Below are 16210 nucleotides of genomic sequence, written 5' to 3' on the forward strand. Positions count from 1 at the left end.
TGTGTGTGTGTCCAAACACAAGTTCTCCCACTTTTTCAAACGTTTTCTCACGTTTTTTCGATGGGAGTCTGCTGGCCCTAGATGATGATTAATGGGACCTCGGGTTCGTTTTTCTTCAGAATGTGTGTTATTGTGAGTTAGTGCAACCTGAATCATTTTTTTTTCTCTCGACTTCCAGAAAAGTGATGCCACTACCATTGACATACTTCTTTTTAAAGAGTCATAAACATTTGCTCTCTTATGCACTTGGTTAACTGATGGTCTAAAAACAAGCAGCTTTAGTCACTCTATAAATCTATATTTAGCCACCGCTGTAGCTGGAAGTCATTGACCTGGGGTTGTCTTTAGGAGGAAGAAAAAGAGGGGAGAAAAACATTTTAAGAGGGTGAAAATGTATTTTTGCTGGAGCACATATGGGATTGGTTATGCTCTCTGAGGTAGGTATTAAAATTAGAAAGAAACACTAGCTTTTCCCAGAGTGTATGCCTTAGTTACTCCAAACAAGGCAGAACATTTACATTTCCGTTCTTTTTTTTTTTAGGACAATTTACAGTTAAGCTACATGTACCAAATAAATGGAAGCCTTTTTGCTTATATAGGTGTCACAATATGACTGGTGGAACAAGTGGTCAGAACAAGATGGAAGTTACCAGGGAATCAGATCCATACTTTATAACAAGGATGTTCTGGATGTGCGAATGATGCTCTTCATCAGTTGGCCATCCATCCATCCAACTAGGAACCTCTGTAGTCCAAGCAGGGACCATGGAGGTAAATGGTGAGCATAATATTTATTCCCATTTTTTTTTTTTTTACAATTGTGTTAGGGCCTCCCGTCAACATTCATACATACATTCACACACTATGGGCAATCTGGGAACATCATTTGGCCTAATCTGTATATCTTTGGAAAGTGGGAGTAAACTTGAGCACCTGGAGGAAACCCGGCAAGCACAGGGAGAACATGCAAACTCCTTGGACATTGACCACAATGCATGACTCGAACCTGGACCCTGAAGGTGCAAGGCGACAGTGCTAACCACTAAGCAACCGTGGCGCCAGTAGTTGCCCACTTTACCCGTAACGCTTAAATTAGGAAGATGCTAAAACAATCCCTTTCTATTTTCAACAGGCATCTTGATATCTCGACGCATCTCCACGTACTGTACATGATGAGCAAATGATGACACTCACAGACTGACAAGTTCATTAGAGAAATTTTCCGTAGGCTTAAATAAAAAATGGCTTACTTGGATGAGAGAGCAGACACGTCATGAAGAAATGCCACTTGTGACACTCCATGCCATCAGCAAGTGAGGAATTGAAAATAATTACCCCGTGTTAGGGTTTTTTTTGTTTGTTTTTTGTTTTTTTGGAGAGTTACTAGGTCTGACAGCTTGGCACATTTAGCCTCATTATTAAAAGGAAAGAAAAAAAAAAGGAATGTGATGTTCAGTAGAAGATTATCTTGGAGATCACCAAATATTTGCTTATATAGTATGAGGGATCATAATGACCATTAATGTATATATTGTTAATTTCATTTGATACATCTTACTGAATTACTTTAACTACAAATATAAAAAGGGTTAGAACAAGGCTAGGTAGTTTGTCATGAAATCCAACCATCCAGTTAATGTTATTTGCCCCCTTACCATTTTCATGCCATTTATGATGCATACAATAACTAGTTGTAATTGTTGTAAAAATAGGTGAATTCTTTTGAAATATTTAAACTTTGAAATATTTCTTCCTGTAGACCTCCTTAATAAGGATAACTTTAGACCTTTTTATTTTTATTTCATATTCGTTGGTAATCATATCGGATATGTTTTCTGTGCATTCATTCCTTTTTTACAGTATCTATACATTCTGTACGATTTAAAGTCATACAGTAGCATATCATCTTTTTAAAATAAAAATACAGTACTGTGCAAAAGTCTTAAGGTTCCTTTTATTATTTCATATTAAATAAAATTAAATGATGTAGATTTAATTAAAATGTAAAAAGAAATGAAAACAAATGTGTTCCTGCGACAGTCTGTAAACTGCCTAAAGATTTAAACGATTAAAAAATTGGCAGCGTCCTCATTTCCGCTCTCATTTCCGCTCTCCTCTGTTCCAACCACTCAGCATTCAGCATCACCAGTATACTAATCACCGGCCTGATCATCTGTCATCATCTGCACCTGTTCCTCACTGGTTCATGCCTTAAGTTAGATGTTTTGTTTTTAATGCTTGAATTATTCGTAGGTCACTGTGTGGCTTAACAAACAAAAAACATTCCTCTGCCACTGGTCAGTTTCAGGCACTGAACTGAAATTTAGAGCAAAAATCTGCCAAAAACAAGAGCCAAAAAAGTCCTTGAGGGAAGCCTGGTGAACTATTCCTCAAGACTGCATTAAAAATACAAGAAAGTCTGGCTTTTGGAAGCAGAATATGAAGAAATAAGGGGTGGCTCAAGTACTGTATATTATTCAAAAACCATAAATCTGTCATGGTTCATAATGAAGATGTCTTGGTGAAACTTGGCACCCGTACTTAAAGGCTTTGTAAGTGTTCACAGTGAAATATCAGCTTTGGGATAAGCTAGTCAGGGCCATGTTTTGTGCCTGATATTAGAATATGATGGACATTAGTTGCTGCTTTATAATGGAAATTAGTTTTACTTGATAAATGTGCATTATTATTTTATTTAATAGATGTGCACAGTATTTCTTCATATTAAGGTTAATTTAACTGGCGTCAGGAACCTCTGCATTAATACACAAATGCATTTTACAACAGTTAGTTCCAACTGAGCAATCTGATTGGACATTCCCCAAGTGGTGATAATGCCACTGGGACGTTTGACTTTCTGTATCACTATGCATCTTAGATGTTCTAATGAGGTTAATTATGCTAACATGTGGTCACCAGCATGGGTGAAAGTAGGTCGGAGTGGTCCACAGTACTGCAAAGAGGAGTGAGGAGCTGCCTGCCAACACCCACATTCAAATCCTACAAGAAAGCACATCTGATACTGTTATGTCATATTAAACAACACTTTGTCTACTTTATAACTGCGTGGATAATTGGAAGTTGGAAAAGTCATTCCAAATTGTTTCTGAAGTGTTTATGGTTTTTTTTTTTTTCAATGCATAACAATGCTAAACAGCTTCTAAAACAAGGCTGAATCCCAAATCCCACTTTAACTGCTAATCAAGGGCACTACTTATTTCAGAGTGTGGAATAAGTGATTATACATCTTAGCTCACAAGCGTTCCATTGAACTGTCAGATTGGCCAAAATAAAGTTTGTTGACTGTACTGTATAAGCATTGCATAATTAATCAATATCACACTTAGTTGTTCTGTTGTGCTGGTTATCAGCACAGATACGATGCAGTCATACAATTCAAAACCTTCCTGAAAGCCTTCTCCAATATGTACAGTACACCTGATGACATGAGATGAGGTCACTTATTGTAGCATTTTATTGAAGCAATACATTCTTGCTTATTTGGTGTATATGAACTTATTTTACTTCAGAAAACTTTAGGTCTATGCATATTTATACAGTATAAGTAACATCTGAACAAACATGTTTTTTTAATAATAATTAACTAACTTCTGCTGACAGTGGTTAGTGCTGTCGCTTGGCACCTCCAGGGTCTGGGTTTTATTCCCTCCATGGGGTCTGTGTGCATGGAGCTGGCGTGGGTTCTCCATTTTACCTTCCACATTTTTAAGAAATTGGCATTTCCAAATTGCCAGTAGTGTGTGAATGAGCGTGTGAGTATGTGTGCGTGCCGTGCGATGGATTGGCACCCCGTCCAGGGTTGACCCTAAGTCTCCTGAGATATGCTCCAGTCCCCTCACGACCCTGTATACAGGATAAGATGGAATAGATGATAAGTGTGTGAGTGAGTATCTTGGCAATGCTAAATTTTATTTATGCGATTAATATTAAAACCTGAAAGCTTCCCCATGTACAGTAACATGACAAAATGGGTTCGATTTCTCCTGTAGGGACTGGTTTGTGAATATAGACTGAAGGATTTGTGCTTTATAAATAACGATTTTACAGTAAAAATGGCCATAATACAGTGTATACATCCCCATAAACAAGGTGTAAAACTCATCTAGCAGCGATATTTCCCCAACAGGTGTGTGTGTGTGAGGGAGAGAAAGAGAAAGAAAGCTGCAGTATAGCCAAGCTCGGCCTGGAACAGCCTTTATTTCAACACCTCTAAGAAGCCAGTACAACTTAACGGGCCGTCGGGGCTCCATAGGAAGAGCACTCAGCTGGAATTATTAGTATGTACACTCAGGAATGGACTCTGCTTCCTCTAATTCATTTCCCACCTGTGGAGTACGAAGGTCCAACATGTCCTCCGCTGGGGAACTCAGAACATTAAGAGATTCTCCAGGGACTTAATAATGAATAGTACAGGCTTGGAGAGCAACCTGCTGGCTTCCTAATGGACAGGACCTGAGAGAAAACAGCTGGTTTGTAAAGGCTGAGAACCTCTCACCCTTGACAATTGTACATGGCCTTTTTTTTGCTTTTTTTTGTCCAACTGCCATTAAAGGTCCTTGACTCACCTTCTGACAGGAAATCTTTCATAGTCTGCCTGATTCTTGAGTCCCATAATTCCATTTTTGGCCAAGTTTATTCATTTTAGTGAGGCCAAAAGTATTTGGGGATTTTTTTTTTTTTTTATAAAAGCCTTTCCAGTAAACAAATGAAGAGATGTTTAATATAAATTTAAATATGGATTATAAAAAGCATCAGATCAAAGCAAATGCCTCATTATTTTTTAAAAAAGAAATAAGCAAGAGATTTTCTGTAAAAGCTAAAAACACACTGAGACATACACTTACAGTACGTGCGCACTTGACCTCTAATCCACATTATTATATCAGACGTATTGTATTACACCTAAACAATCAAGGTTTAACCTGCTTAACAGATTTGGATTCCCCCCATTTAATTATTAATTAATTTATTTATTTTATCATATAGACTGTTAACTTGAGAAAAGCTCCTGGGATATTTAGAACGAGAGGTAAGAGGCATTTGCCGGAGAAGCTTTATCTTTATAAAAAAACAAAACAACACGGATCATTCTCTTAAAAAATCTCCGAACAGATGTTTTTCCCCTATTTTCTGTTTTTCCTTCCCCTGATCTGGCAGCTGTAAAGCCCTTTTAGCATAGGATTGGGAGCACTATGCCACCTGTGTCGACAGGGAACATCAAAACTAATCTGGATGTATACAAAAGGAGTCCAGGATGCTCTTAAAAATAAATCTGACCAGACTGGCGTCTGGTGTACCGGTAAAAAGACTTGTAGCGTCGAGATTAAACAGGAGGGATTTTTCTTTTCTTAATCCAAGTTCAGAGTGACCTGAACCATAAATGGTCTGCAGCTCATGTACTTAATTAGGCATAGAGACTCCTATGCTTCCGAGCTTGGAAGATGTCTATCCATATACAGTGTGTTATACATAATACATAAACCAGGTCATGAGTGTTGTAGAGTGGGACAATACATCAATTCTTTCTGCCTGTAAAACTGAAAGAATTGGTCTCATTTAACAATCTTTTTAATCTTTATATATATACACACACTTTATGTAAAAACACGATAATTCATACAAAATGTGCTAATATAAATCTAAACACCTAGATGAATTCATTCATAAATTAATTTATATCCAGCTTAATAAATGAGGCACTTTAGCTTTTAATATAACTTTTCAATCCAAGACTATCTACCAGCCAAGATTATGATGCCGAGGCATTTTGAGGGACAGTGGTACTCAAGACAGGAAATTACAAGTTTTTTTTTTTTTTTGAGGTGATGGGGTCAGAAGTATGTGGACACTCGGCCATCACACCCATATGTAGTTTTCCCCCAAAACAGGAAAAAAAAATCTGAAAAAAAAATCTAATTTTCTTTTTACAACATCTGCCCTGTGAACAAATGTGTGCCGTCTGGCAGGATGTCAGAGACGTGTGGCTTGTTTGAAACTTTTTGCACCTCAACAAATATTTGCCCTCACAGCATTAGGCCAGGGAAAAGGCATCTGTTCAGAGATGCACAACGGCCTGATCCTGAGCTGCAATGGTGGGTTTAAATTCCCGACAACAGCTGTACTGAGGTCAGGATTTAACAGAAAGTTCATCACTGTATTCACAGACAGTATGGTTTGATTAGTGACCTTACCTGCTTTGCATAATCAGTTGCAAATTCCCCAGGAAACTGAGGGTGAGAATAATGAGAATGGGATTCAATTAAGTATGAATACTGCATCTTAAATATATTTTAATGTGAGAATTACATTGAAAAGTGGCTTGAAACATTTAGATAGTCTAACACTGTTGAATTCTTGAAACGGATTGGTCAGATGGTGTTGATTACTTTTCTATAACGGCAGCTCTGACGCTAGTGCTGGCTGAAATTCTAAGCGTTTACATTTATACTGCGGCGTTCATTCTAACATGCAGAGTTATTAGAACGTGTTTATTATTATGTAACATAAAAACTGAGCGGGGGGGGGGGGGATGTAATGAAAATATTTAATTAAAACTAAAAAACTATGGGCCATATTATAATGGACAGATGACTGGGTCAGACCAACTCTAAAACAGCAGGACATTGAGTGGAGTGGCAACATCACCATCATTGATGTGCAAGCGTTGCCTATCTGTTTTGATCCAGCAAGAACTTGATGAAAAATGCTGGTTCAGATAGAAAGGTGTCAGAACACCCACACAGTAGTGCAACACAGTTTGATGTGTCCAATGCCAAATCCACTTACAATGTGAGGACATGAGTATCAGAACTTAACCATGAATCAGTGGAAGAAGGTCTGGTCTGATGAAACACTTTTTTCTTTTATATTATGTAGATGAAGAGGTGGCTCCAGGATAAATTATGGGAATAAGGTAAGCTGGCACAGGCAGTGTAATGCTCTGGACGATGTTCTACTGAGAAATCTCAACCAAGCACACCTCTTCATGGCAACAGTATTCCTAATGACAGTAGCATCTTTCAGCAGGATAATACTCCATGTGACACTGCAAAAATTGTTTTGAGAATAATATTGATAAAAAGTTCAAGGTGTTGGCTTGACCTCCAAATTTTCCAGATCTTAATCTGATAGAGCATCTGTGGGATGTGCTTGACAAACAAGTCTGATCCATGAAGATCAATGGAGACTCCAAATCTTAACATACTGGACTTAAAGGATCTGCTGTTCATGTCTTGTTGCCAGATACCACAGCACACCTTCAGGGGTCATCTGGAGTCCATGCTTCAACAGGTCAAAGCTGATTTAGTGGCATAATGAGAACCTTCATAATGTTAGGCAGGTGGATTTAATGTAATGGCCGATTAATGTAAATGTGTACACTTACATCTTTTAAATATATTTTACATATACAGTCATGTTTTAATTCTGGGTGTTTTTGTGTTTTTGAATAACTGTTTCCCCCATGCCATGATCTATTTAACAAAAATTAAGACAAAAAAAAAAAAAAAAACACATGTGGGCAATGTTACGTAGCCACTTACTGCTTGCACTAGATTTAAGACGGTAAGTTGCAGCCAGTTGCTGCTAATCATCAGCCCTTTATTAATTGATCATCAGCAGGTCTGCAGAGCTCTATAAAAGTAGAAGTTTTGGCAGAACCTCACTTAGCATGCTTAATGTAAAAGTCCATGAGAGCACAATTAGAAGAAGACTGATCAAGTACAGTTCATTTAGAAGCGCTGCCTGAAGAAATTTCCTTAATTTAAAAAAAACATGGATACATAACTGAGGCTCCCAAACCTGCATCTGAACAAACCACAAGACTTCTGGAACAATGTCCTATGGACAGATTAGAAAGTAAAGCTGTTTGGCTTTAATGCCCAGTGCCATGTTTGGTGAAAGCCAAACAGCATTTCCGCAGAAACACCTCATCTTCACTGTTAAGAATGATGAATTAAGAAATAATCAAAATTTTGGAATGGTCCAGACCTCAACCCAACTTAAATGCTGTAGCAGGACCTTAAGAGAGCTGTGCATGAGCAAATGCCCACACAGCTCAATGCAATGTTGTAAAAAAAAAAAAAAAGCAAATTCTTCAACAACAATAAAGAAAGAGACTGATAAAGTCATAAAGGAAACAATTACTTCAATTGTTGTTGCAAAATGTGGGTTTTTGAATCATGCGGGGTACTTAATATATATTTTTTTATCTTTTTGGCTTTATTTTCCTTAATTAAATAATGGCATGGTGAAACCTTCTATATGTTGTTATACGTCTGAGGTTGTATTTGCCCATTATTGAGATCTGCTATGATCAGATGTTTTTTCATTTTTGTACTCAAAAAACTAAACATGATTGTATTTGTGTTGATGTCTTTTCAGTTTTTTTTTTTACTCTAGAGTAAGATTTATCTAGTAAATCTTGTTTACATGCTCTCATAGCTATTTGCATGACTCATAGGGAAAGTTACATCGGTACATAGTTTAGGGTTAGGTGTGGTGTTGATATTCATAACATCATTTTTAGCAAATATATGAAATCCAATCATATATCTTTTGTTAGTTTAAACGTTTCAAGTTAATTTATCATTGCATTAAGAAAATACATGGGGAAAAATAAGAATTAATTTATTAGTTAATTACTAGTTAGAGATCTCTTCCACATTACCCACGGCTGGTAATCGAAAGTTTCTAAACCGACTCGAAGACAGTGGTTGGGGGACGCTAACCGTCGTGGTTGGGCAGTCTTCACCGAGCTCTTCAGAGAGCCTGCCAAACCAAATAATCCAGGCGAGTAAAATTAACTGAACGCTGATGTGCCAGACCTCAGCTTCTGCGCTGGAACGCAAGAAACTCTCCTGGGGAACATGATAGCCTGCAATGCCTTCTACCAGTCCCACCCATTGCACACACGGCCCCCATGACCTGTCTGTATGTGGAACTCCTGCTCCACTCTCATCATTGCGAAAGCCTCGTCCTGACTGTTGGGAGACAAAGAAAAGAGTCGTTCCAAGAAAAAGATCTTCAAGCCTTTTATTTTCACAGGACCTGCACAGAATGGGCCTGCAGTAGTTGATACTTATTTTTATAATTTCGTGGCTTCGCGAGGCCCGAGCCTACGCTCGTATCTCATGTTTACGCAGCAGGGAGGCGAGGATGATGGACGAGCACAGAAAGTGTTGGGGTTTGAATCGAGCCTGTGGTAGCGCCGACACATCTCACCACACTTTTGGTTGGCTGCGATGGACACCTATGGGTTTACACAGCATGCTGCATATTTGAGCGTGGTTTGCGTCCAGGAATACAAAATGGTCACTAATGTATAATCTTTCTCCTGTGGGCTGGCAAACTCAAAGCTATCGTGTTGCTAAATCTCAGCTGTTTTAATCCTGCTATAAATTCGAGTTGTATAGTTTATATACCAAAAATTGTGTATAGGTAGATATAAGGAATAAGTTTCCTATATCATTTTTATATATAATATAACTATATTTATATATAATATTTATATATATAATAATAAAATGTTATTAATTAACCTTCTAAGTAAATTTAATCAGTTCACTATGAAATTAGATAAAGTTAATTTAAAAATGCCATTATGTTTATATGTCTTCCACCATTTAAGGGGGAAAAAAAGAAAAATGATGGAAAGTAGCTGAGTGGTCTTTACCACTTAATAACATATTAACACTCAGCTGTGGCTTCAAAATCTTTATCTCTTGACATTAAATATGGTTGATTGTCTAAAAATGCGTTCACCGAGCCAGGGTTCCTGCGTCCTTCCCTCCCCACTTGTCTCCACAGGTATTTTAAGAGGAATGTCCCAATGCGGGAACTGGAGAGGAAAAAAAAAAAACATTTTAAATTGTATGCATTTTCAACCATGACCAAATAAGTCTCTTGAATCTTTTTTTTTTTTTTTTTTCCAGCGGGTTAAAATCTTCTCAGCTGACATATAATTTCTGCTGTGGTCCTTTTGAAAAGCGTTTGGCGGCTTGGCTGACATTTGACAAACCTGTGTGGAGTTGACGCCGCTGGTCTGTGGTCTACCTTATTTGAAGCCAGCCTGCTCACGCTGCGCATAAAAAAGAAGATGGGTTTGGCATTGTGTCGGGAGAAACATCGCCACGTGAACACCGAGGCTCCTGGAGGGAACGAGATACGACTGTACTTACTTCAATTGACTTTTTCCCATGTCGTGGAGAATGGTAATGCCCGAGACTTGACGTGCCGCATAGGGAGGAGTTTCGTAAATTTAAGAAATGCTGCTACGTTGTGCGTTGTGCTTTGTACCTCAGGTTTTCAGATCCATACAACAGGGAAACTGTAATACGATTCCACTTTCATATAGCGTACTGTTTGTGATCAGTAGTCACATACTGGTCACTCTTTGGAGATCCGGGGCTTCACTCCAGTGCATCTCAAACGTATGCCAGAGAAGGTCTCTCAGATACATCCGGTAATTAAAAGAAATAAAACACACACATGCATGCGAGAAAGAAAAAAAATGAGCAACTTGCTTACTCTGACTTAATTTGCGCACACCAACAAAAATGGAAAACAGACATTCAGTGGGCCCTCCGACTCCTGTGCACATTAGAGTCAGTCAAGTGTGGCAAATCTAATTGGAATATATGAATGTTCCCTTTGTGTGTTGCTCCTAGCCCACTTGGCAATGAGCAGGAATCAGCTTGATACTGAATTTCCCTGGTTACAGTTTGAAGGGTAAAACCTGATGAAAAGCATTTTGTGTGTGTGTGTGTGTGTGTGGTGCATATGTTGGTGTTTTCTGCTGTGTTGGCTTCCAAATTAATTGTAGCTGAGAGATTAAACAAACAACAGAGCTAATATCGGAATACGGACTTGCATTTACGTACAGTGCTTCCTGTCGATTCGATAAACTCTGCATAGTATCACCAGTCTACATTATATTTCAACTGATTCCTGAACCCAGGATCTGATGATAAACTGAATTACCCAAACCCCAAAGTACAGGGAGGCTCACTTTTTCTCATGCTGCTTATTTTCCAACATATTAAAAAGAAATTTTGAAGTATTTTGGAGATGGCATGTTTTTTTTTTTTAAGCATTAATAAAACAAATCTCTATTACATTACTCTATTACTTTAGGATGGCAGCAGGACAAAAAAAAAAAGGAAAAAGCACAAATATTTTTATCTTTTTTTCCCCCAATCTGAAATGACTCCATTACGGTTGTGCAGAAAGGAAAACCTATACGGATGAGGGTTACATGAAGCGCCTCTGGCTCCAAATTGCTGCTTCTGAGGCATGGCAGCATGAGCAGGTTGACTTGAAAAGTCCTGCATTCCCAGAGTATAAATGGCTGGAGCCCTCTCAGTAGCTCCGCTAAGAAAAATACAAGAGCTCGCCTTTAAGGTGACATTCGTAATTTACGAGTATTTGTGTCTATAAAGTGTATTGCTTGGCTCTTGTTTCCTCCGGGCAAGAACAATATGTCAGGTCTGCTTGGGACAGTTGGAAATAGTGGAGACACACACACACACACACACACACACACTTTCCTCATTTTACAGTTCACATTTCTCCTTGTAAGGACCATCTCATTAGTGCGCCTTATCATCTTTTACATTTTAAATCTCAGCTTTTCTAATCCTGAATCCTGTTATGTAGTTTATATACCAAAAATGATCTATAGACAGTGATAGTGGAAAAAAAATAAACTTTTGTATTAATGAACCTTCTGAGTAAATCAAATCAGTGCACTGGGAAATTAGATAAGGTCTATTTAAAAATATGCCATTGTTTTTGTATGTCTTTCCATGTTTAAGGAAGAAAAAAAAAAGAAATTATGGAAAGAAGCTGTGTGGTCTGAGTGGACCATCTCGTTAGTGCATCTTTTACATTTTTAAACATTCTTTTACATGAATAATAATAATAATAAAGTTTTTTTTTTTTAATATGACCTTATAATTGTAAATCTAAGTCATATGAAAAAAAAATATATATATATATATATATATATATATATATATATATATGTGTGTATATATAAACAGTTAAAACTTGTTAATCAGGGTAGCAGTTGTTCCGTACTGTAGCTGTTCTTAATGTCCAGGCAATGCAGCAAAAGGACTCTTGCTTATTTAAACTCTTCTCTATTTTTGTGCGATCGGGCTGGCCTTTTAATGAGAGCTATGTCAAAACTATCCCGTGTGTTAGCTGTTATTACGGAAACTTGCATCATGACTCAAAGGAATTTCATTAAACCTGCAATCATGTACAATTATATACAGGAGTAAATGGGAGTGTGGGGAACAAACAGCGCTCTAATCACCTTCTACATAGGTGATGGTGGAGCCACGTTACCGCCGCGTTTCTGTGAACAACAATAATGTGACCCTTGCCTTCCTTGTGTTTTTTCCCCCTCCTCCGTCTCTGTTAACAAGCCGATGACGGATTAGTCGTACGGTGTAAAGGTAATGGCGAGAAGGTAGGCTCTTCATCATATTTAACAACATGATGACCAGAAATTACAAAAGTGCACCATGACCCGAGAATTGCAGGCCAGTTGACTTAATGAAACGGTAATGACATGCAATCACTTTTAGACGTTTCACTGCCTTTAGGTCTACTTCAGCAGACTCCCTTGATAATTCTTTGATAATGAGGCTGCAGCACTATTAAGAGTTAATCAGGGCTACAGGAAGAAACTGGCTGGGAAAAATATAAAACAGCAACGAGGAGTCAACGGGAAAGCTAACAGACCAGTAATGGGCATTTGTAAGCACTAAATAAATCGTTGATGTGATATGATGTGAGTTTAGCCGAAAGAGAATGTTAATGGCGTGAGTCTTTGTCTGGTGCTCGGCGAGAAACTTCGTCTTTGCTGGCCCTTCCTGCCTGGAGGAAAAGGAAGAGAAAACATTCTTGTGTGCAGCTCATAAAAGTGGTGATTAATGTAGAAAGCAAATAAACAGAAATTTGACATCCTTATGAAAGAGGAGGCCTCGCTGCAAAATGGAGGGGAAGAGGAACAATGTAGCATGCGGAGCCATTTCGCCGCTGCCAAGCAAAGTTTTGACGTGCCATGTTGGGCCGCAGATGCCATGGCAACATGTTCTGATGGTGAGTTTATTTCTCTGAGCTCTGGTGGAATATTAATCACTGAAGAGCAGGTTTGCCAAGAAGCATCTGAAAGGGGCAAAAGTCCCCAACCCCCACAAACAGAAACCCAGGTGGCCAACAGTACCTAACGGACCACATGTCTTTTCATCAAATCCTTTTAAACAGCTTGTATTAGGCTAACACCATTCTCAGCAGCTGCTAATGTACAGAGAATCGCTGTATTTGTGCAACTTTGATAGAGAAATTAGCTAATGCAGGAAAGCAACAGTCTGAAAGAAATCTCATTGTAGACAAGAATTCAGCAGTTAACAGTTCTGGAAGGGTTCTTCATGGAGCTGTCTCACTAACAGTAATTCTTCATTAATAAAATGTATTAATACTGTACTGTATGGGTGTGATGATCAGGGGTCCACAACATTTGGTTAAAAACCTTAATTTTAAAAGGTCTAAGAAAAAATTGAAGCTAGAACTCTTTGAATTGAGTTTGTACATTAATATTATATAACAACATAAGACAGTGGTGAAGAGGGTTTTTATTTGGTGATGAGGAAGGCAGTAAAGACAGCCAGTGACTTAGCTGTAGTACCTAAATAGGAGGTCCTTTCTGATACATGGGTGCCAGGACATAGAATCTCGATCTATATTTAATTTGTGTCTTGAGAGATAATGTGTCTGGTTGAGCCTTGGTAGTATTCCTTACTTTAGTTTTGGCTTATTTTTGGATTTGTAGGCAAGCATCGGATTGGATGAGAGCAGCTACAGGAAGCCAGTAGAGGTATCGCAGCAATGAGTACAGAAGCATCCAAATGGTCTTCTTTGAATATAAACATGATAATGTTGTACCGAAGAATGTGTATGAGTCAAGTGTTTCTTAAAACATTGTTGTCCAGAACTATGCCAGTATTGCATACATTGTCAGGTGGTGTGAGCTGGGATTACTTCAAGGAGGTCATTAACTCTTGACTTGGTGGAATTACTGAATAAAGAATCAGAATAAGAAACCTTAAGGATTTTTTTTCTTACGTAGGAGAACATCATTCCATACACATGAATGTTTAGAAACTAATTTTTTTTTATGCCAAGGCAGGTCGGAAGGTTAGTGGATAAATTGCACGACATTACACGAGAAGGAATACTGTTGTTCTGGATATCGGCACAGCTGTGAGTTCAGAGGTCACAAAGGGTTCAGAAACAATTTGGAACGACTTAGACTAGACTCAGCAATTTATTTATTTATTTTTTAATATGCGTTTTGGCAGGCGGTACTGCGGACCTTAACGACTAACTTTCAACATGCTGGCGACCAACAATTAGTGTAATAAATGGTTATTAGAATACCTGTGATGTGGAGTAATAAGCATAGTTAAACATCCCAGTGCTGTTACTGTACATTATCATCACTCTTGGCGTGCCTCTCGTCCAATCAGGATGCTCATTCGGAACTAACTCTTGTATAATTGGGTATATAAACGTGTGTACTTGTGCCCTGCATTGAGCGATCTCACCTTGTGCCCCCGCTCTAAGTTTTCTGGGATAGGTTTCAGGCCCCCTCGGTGATCCTACACAGGATAAGGTATATTCATGATTGATGGATGGATGATTTTTAAGAATAAAACAGTCAATAAACAAACTGCCCTTGTCAGTCGTATAATAACGCAACATCTCTATCCATTTCCATCATGACTTCTTTTACAGCTTACTCACACCTCCATGAATTCACAGCCACTTAATGAACTGCAAACTCAAACATGCGAGCTGAGAAACATGACTTGTCGCAAACTATAAAACCTATCCCAAAGACAATCACCAGAATCCTTATTCAACACAGCTGTACATTATTAGCCACTCCCTAGCCAACTAAATCTAGTTTTGCTCTAGTGATGTTTTTATTGCTCTTTATTTCCTTTTCTGTGTTTAACTTTGTGCATGTTTATAGTAGATTGAGAAAAAGCTCCTACCTGCCTTTAAAGCAGTTCAGTGGGGAAACATCTTGCCTTGGCAGAGTAAGCAATATGTCAGCATGTTTTGCCATAACTTTCAAAATGACAAATAATAATGAAACATGTACGAAACACAATGACGAGTGAAAGTTTTGTTACTGTTATAATAATTCTTTTGAGTGAACTATTCAAGTGAGATTAAATAACTTGTCAAGTCAAATACTACTTAAGGAATTACTTTACAAATTGCTTTTTATACATTTGACAATTCACAGAGCTAGTCCAAGGTGATCATTTATATATGAGGATTACATTTTTAAACAATTACGTTAACTAACCACCTAAACTAGGCTAAAGATAATGTTCCTGTAGCTGTCCAGACAAATTCTGTTGGAGTTTCAGTAGCTTGTCGAGATCAGTAGTTTATTTCTATAATTTTTATCATTAATTTGTGTATCTTGTGTATTATTTATAGACTGTAGTAGCACTTAATTTAATTATTAATAAAATTATAAATGCCATCTTAAGCTTAATACAGTGGTACCTTGGCATTTAAATTTAATCTGTTCTGGAGGCTCATTTTTAAGGCAAAATTTCATATAGCAAAACAAATTTTTCCATAGGAAATAATGTAAATACAGATAATCCGTTCCAACTACCTAAAAATATTTCCAGTATTACCAATTACCAACACTATAATAATTTTTTATATATTAAAACATAACACAATAAAAGCATTAAGAAAAGACCTGTAAATTAAGTAAAATATGAAATAAATAGACATTGTGCCTCACTTAACCTTAATTTATTATTCCTCTTGGCAACGTCTGCTATAAAAATCATCAAAATCCCCCCCCACAAAAAAAATATTAAACTGGAAAAAAAAGAAAACTTACTTTGCTTGTCTTTCCATTGACACAAGCAAGTTTTAAACGGCTTCCAGATATACACCCAACTTAGCCGCCATTTGGTTCAGCTTTATCTGTTCGCTCATATGCCGAAAATGCTTCGTATGCCGAAAATGTTTCAGTTTTTAAGGCGAAAATTCCTAAGGTTTGTATGGCACTTTTTTACTGTATAAAAAACCTGAATGTTATAACCCATTTAAATAGTTAGTTTAATTCAGTTAGCTAGCTAAT

The sequence above is a fragment of the Clarias gariepinus genome, chromosome 5, assembly GCF_024256425.1.
Source record: "Clarias gariepinus isolate MV-2021 ecotype Netherlands chromosome 5, CGAR_prim_01v2, whole genome shotgun sequence".
Classification (NCBI taxonomy): Eukaryota; Metazoa; Chordata; class Actinopteri; order Siluriformes; family Clariidae; genus Clarias; species Clarias gariepinus.